This window comes from Sorex araneus, chromosome 6 (assembly GCF_027595985.1).
Source record: "Sorex araneus isolate mSorAra2 chromosome 6, mSorAra2.pri, whole genome shotgun sequence".
NCBI lineage: Eukaryota > Metazoa > Chordata > Mammalia > Eulipotyphla > Soricidae > Sorex > Sorex araneus.
The window spans coordinates 87,679,609-87,685,303 of record NC_073307.1 but is presented as its reverse complement, the minus strand read 5'-3'; positions in this window follow the sequence as shown (position 1 = coordinate 87,685,303).

Here is a 5,695-nt window from a genome sequence, read left to right as displayed (position 1 = left end):
TGACTGACCATGTCATGACATGTCGACAGACTCAAGGACACAACCACCTCGACCCGGTCATGTGGCATGCCTGTGAACATGTGTAACAGGATTCTGATTGTTAGACTGTAATGTATTCCTCTATGGGAGAAAAAAAATTAATATAAAGAAAAACAAATAAAAATCTATTTAAAGCAAAAAAAAAAAAAAAGCAGGAGAAAACCCAGCAGACCTTCGGTGGGAGTTCACAGGCACACACAGGGTGCCCAGGCAGCGGGCTCTAGTTGGTGATGTTCTGAGTATGTGGCAGGAGGTGGCAGGGGAATTGATAGTGTTTTTCCCCCTTTTCCCTGATCTTATTAATGCAGGAGAGATTGAATGCATTGAGAGTAACGAGACCTCCCCTATTCAGCATATGAGATGGACACCCAAGGATAGTAGCGACAAGGACCAGGAATATTGCTCCATGGTTGGAAGCCTGCCTCAAGAGCTGGGGGAGAAAGCAGCTGGGACAGAGAAGGGATCACTAAGTCAGTGATGGTTGGAGGGATCGCTCAGGATGGGAGAGGTGTGCTGAAAGTAGGTAAAGGACCAAACGTGATAACCTTGCAGTGTATGTATTGCAAACCATAATGCCCCAAAGAAGAGAGAGAGCATGGGGGAAATTGTCTGCCATAGAGGCAGAGGGAGGGGTGGGATGGGAGGGGGGATACCGGGCACATTGGTGGTGGAAAATGTGCACTGGTGGAGGGATAGGTGTTCGATTATATTGTATGACTGAAAGTCAAATAAGAAAGCTTTGTAAGTGTTGCTCACAGTGATTCAATTAAAAAAAGAAAGAAAGAAAGAAAGAAAGGAATAAAGAAAGAAGGAAAAAAGAAAGAAAAGAAAGGAAGAAAGAAAGAGAAAGAATGAAAGAAAGAGAGAGAGAAAAAGAAAGAAAGAAAGAAAGAAAGAAAGAAAGAAAGAAAGAAAGAAAGAAAGAAAGAAAGAAAGAAAGAAAGAAAGAAAGAAAGAAAGAGGAGATGGATCCAGAGCAGATTTAAACACAGTCTAATCCACCACCCCACCCCTCCCCTGCCCCTTGGGAGAAGATGGAAGCAGCTCAGGAAATCTCAGTGTCTTGGCGTGGGGGGCAGGGGGGGCCCGCAGGGAGGCGGGACAGAGCCCGGATGAGAACCCAGGAGCCGCAGCACCTAACCAGGAACATCCCCGCTGTCAGGGGACTCAGGGCCGCTGTTATTTCTAAAGTTCCAGCTGCTCCTCTCCCTGCTGGGGTTAAACCTCCAGGGACCTCCAGGGACGCTAGTGTCGGGCCAGGGGCCCAAAGGTGCTGCTCAGTGGGGTGTGTGTGGGGGGGGGTTCTGCAGTGAGAAGGCAGGAGGAACGGACACAGTTTTATATAACCGCTCAATAATTTACAGTCCGCTGCTCTCCGTCCATCACCCTGCGTCCGACTTCGAGTGGCTTCCGAGGGCCCTGTAGGAAACTAGATCCCGGGCTAGGGGGTGACCTGTCCCCCTCCTGCCTGATCGCCTGACACCTCACCTGGGGCCTGGCATGGCTGTTATCGGAGGCACCAGGAGACTGCAGCGAGGCCTCCTCTCCCCAAGGTGTCAATTTCCCAGCCGCCTGTGCTCCACGGCCCGGGTTTCTCCACCTGTTTAGGAATAGCTTGCCAGGCTCTGCCGGGCCGGCGGGATACTCTGGGTAGCTTGCTGGGCTCTCCAAGAGGGACGGAGGAATCAAACCCGGGTCGGCCATGTGCAAGGCAAACACCCGACCCGCTGTGCTAACGCTCCAGTATACCCGTGGCGTATTCTATATGCCAAAAAACAGTAACAACAAGTCTCACAATGGAGACTAACTGGTGCCCGCTCGAGCTAATCGATGAACAAAGGGATGACAGTGCTACAGGGCTGCACTTACGAATAGTATGCCGTGACTTAGGAGACAATATCTGGGGGGCCAGAGAGATGGTGCAGTGGCTACCTCATATGGCTCCCCTGAGCCCCACCAGGAGTGATCCCTGAGCACAGAGCCAGGAGTAAGCCCTGGGCACCACCAGGTGTGGTGTCCAAACAAAAATAAAATAAAAGGAGACAATAGCTATATTACAGGAGTAACAGGATGCAAAGGGAGAAAGAGGAGGAGGCGGTGCCTGTGTGTGTGTATGTGTGTGTGTGTGCGCGCACACACACGTGAATGTGTGTGCACGTGTGCTAGCAGCCTCTTCTACCATGTGTGTGCATGTGCATGTGTGTGTGTGTGTGAGAGAGAGAGAGAGAGAGAGAGGAGAGAGAGAGAGAGAGAGAGAGAGAGAGGGCGAGAGAGACTATTTTAGCAGCCTCTCCTACCTCCTGCAGGAATTCTAAATGCAAGGACCACCTTTGGTCACTGGGACTCTATTTGTTCTTGCTCAAACCCCATAAGACACAGTCCCCCCAAAGTGACTTGGGGGGGACTTGGCAAAGTCTCCCTTTGCCAAGGAGGGAGAGCAAAGGAAGGCGGTGGGGGGAGAAAGAGGGGGCAGAGGAAAGAGAATGGATAAGACACCCTGGTGAAAAGTTCCCCCTCCTCCTGACATTGCAAAGACACAGAGGAGGGTCCCTGGAAGGGAGGGAGAGGGGAGAAGGACACCCCTGGGGGAGGCGGGAGAGCAGAGTGTCATGAGCACAGACAGGGGCAGCCCTGCCGGCCCCTAGCCCGGCTCTTGCCCGGAGGCCCGATGAGGCAGACACACGCTCATTGCTCCCTTTGGGTGGCCGCTGTTACCCTGTCCCCCACCCCACCCCCCTGGTGTCCAGCAAGCAGGGAGTGACCACCATGGCCTCCCTAATTGGTGGGGTGGATCCAGCTTTTCACACAGAGCGGTCAGGGTCAGTGGCTGTTGACTCCCTTCCAGCTCCTGTGCGGGACCTTCCTAAAGTCGCACAGCAGGAACTGGAGTGGCAGTTGGGCCATCTGGAGCGTCCCTCCGAGGTCCTGTGGTCCTGCCCACTCCTAGGCGTCGTCTCTGGGCAGGTCCTTGGACCAGCTGTCTCCATGCCCACTTCCAGGTTTATCCCGAACCCAGCCCCTCTTCCCTCCCTCCAGACCCCACCTGCGTCCAGATATGCCCTTAGAAACGGGGGTGCCAAGTGGAGCGAGGACAGCTGCCAAGGGGGTCCTCCCTCCCCCACCCCTGTGACAAATGTCCCGGGCAGGGGAGCAGCTCAAAGGAGGCTTTGCCGCGCGGATTGGAAACTAATCAGCCAGACGGTTCATGGGATAATCCCGAGGCTGGTTCCCCCTCAACCCACGTTAGGAGGCCCGTTTGGGGGTGGGAGCCAGCGGGCAGCGCCGGCCGGCTGTCCCCTCTGCTCCCAGCGTGTCCGGGTCACTTCAGCCCGCTGAGCGCGCGCGCGCGCGCGGGGGCCCAGGACCGCGCAGCCAGCCCCCGGCTCGCCTCTGGCGGCGCCCGTCCGGTGGCCCCCGCAGGGATGGGGGAGGAGGCTGCGGCCAGAGAGGGGCGGGCACGTCCAGCCCCGGCTCAGCCGCGATGGAATTAGCCCTGCAGGCGGCTGTGCGGCTTCGGGAGCTGCCCAGCGGGGCTCTGTGACCCGGGTGCCCCAAGCCATGGCCACGCCCGGGCTGCGCGGTGAGTGTCTTGGTCAACCCCAGGTCCCGGCCATCTCTGGAGTGGTGGGCGGGAGAGGGGCAGGGGAGGGGAAGCGGGAACCCTAACCCAGAGCGGTCCCTAGGGGAGGGGACGGAGGGTGGGGCCAGGACCCTGAAAGTGATCTCTGTCCTCCTCAGACCCCCTCCCCTCACCCCCACTCAACAATTTCCCAGGCACTTATTTATTTTTATTTATTTTTTGGGGGGGTGTTTGAGCCACACCCAGCATTGCTAGGGTCTTACTCCTGGCTCTGTGCTCGGGGATCGCTCCTGCTGGTGCTTGGGGCGCAATATAGGATGCTGGGGGTGGAACCCGGGTCAGCCCCAGCCATGTGCAAGGCAAGTGCCCTACCCACTGTGCTGTCACCCTGGCCCACTTTTTTAATTTTATTTTTTTGGGTCACACCCGGCGATGCACAGCGGTTACTCCTGGCGCTGCACTCAGGAATCACCCTGGTGGTGCTCAGGGGACCCTATGGGATGCTGGGAATCGAACCCGGGTCAGCCGTGTGCAGGGCAAACACCCTCCCCGCTGTGTTGTTGTTCCAGCCCAATGTCATTGTACTATTATGATATTGTACTTTCATGCTGTGCGATCATTATTATTACCCACGGTGTTATCACGCTAGCCCACAGTTTTTTTTTTTTAAATCATGGAGGTGTTTGTGGGATATAAAATAATATAATATGAGACTGACACCCAAGGACAGTAGACACAAGCGCCAGGAATATTGCCCCATAGTTGGAAGCTGCCTCGTGAGCTGGGGGAGAAGGCAGCTGGGACAGAGAAGGGATCACTGAGTCAGTGATGGTTGGAGGGATCGCTCGGGATGGGAGATGTGGACTGAAAGCAGATAAAGGACCAAACAGGACGGCCTCTCAGTCTCTGCACTGCGAATTATAATGTCCCTAAGTAGAGAGAGTAAGAAGGAAACTGTCTGCCATAGAGGCAGGGGGAGGGTGGGGGGAGGGAACTGGGGACATCGGTGGTGGAAAATGTGCACAGGAAGAGGGATGGGTGTTCGATCATTGTCTGAACCATGAAAGCTTCCTAAGTGTAGCTCACGGTGATTCAATAAAAGAAAATAATAATGGCATTTGGAAGCCGCTAATAAAGATAATATATTTTTTAAAGGATTAAAAAAAAGATGGATGGGGCTGGAGCGATAGCACAGCGGGGAGGGCTTTTGCCTTGTACCAAGGCCGACCCGGGTTCGATTCCCAGCATCCCATAGGGTCCCCCGAGCACTACCAGGGGGCAATTCCTGAGTGCAGAGCCAGGAGGAACCCCTGTGCATCGCCGGGTGTGACCCAGAAAGAAGAAAAACAATCATGGAGGTGCTCTCCTTGCAGACCCAGTTTGCATACAGTGCTCAGCCCTCGCACCCCCAGGAGTGCGACCCTTCCCAGTCACTGCGCCCAACCCTGCAGGGTGTGACCCCAGCCCCACGCACCACCCCCAGAGACGTAGAATCTAGAACTGAGGAAGGAGGAGAGGCCAAGCAGGGCAGCTTCTCGGCAGAGGCTCCTTCTAGGATGGCGGTCTCCTCTCCCCCTGGGCTTCCTCCTCTCCCCCCTTCCCGAAGGCGCAGTTCTCCGGGACATCTGGGCAGTGTCTGAGCTGCAGAAGCTGAGGGTCCAGGTTCTGCCTGGCCCCTGGGTCTTCCGGGTGTCCCTGTGGCTTCAGGAAGTCGCCCCCAGCCTCCCCAGCGGGACCTCAGGAAGGGCTCTGCGGTTTTACCCCTCTGGGTATATGCTAAACTCAGGATCGTCCTACAGGAAAACCAAAATGGAACAAAACAGGTGGGGAGAGAGGGCTGGGCTGACAGTCCAGCGCGGAGGGCACTTGCCTAGCATGCACCAACCCGGGTTCGATCCCCACCATCCCATTTGGTCCCCTGACCACAGTGTGGAGTAATTGCTGAGTGCAGAGCCGGGAGTATCACTGTATCACCTTCATCCCATTGCTCATCGATTTGCTCGAGCGGGCACCAGTCACGTCTCCATGGTGACTGTTTTTGGCATATCGAATACACCATGGGGAGCTTGCCAGGCT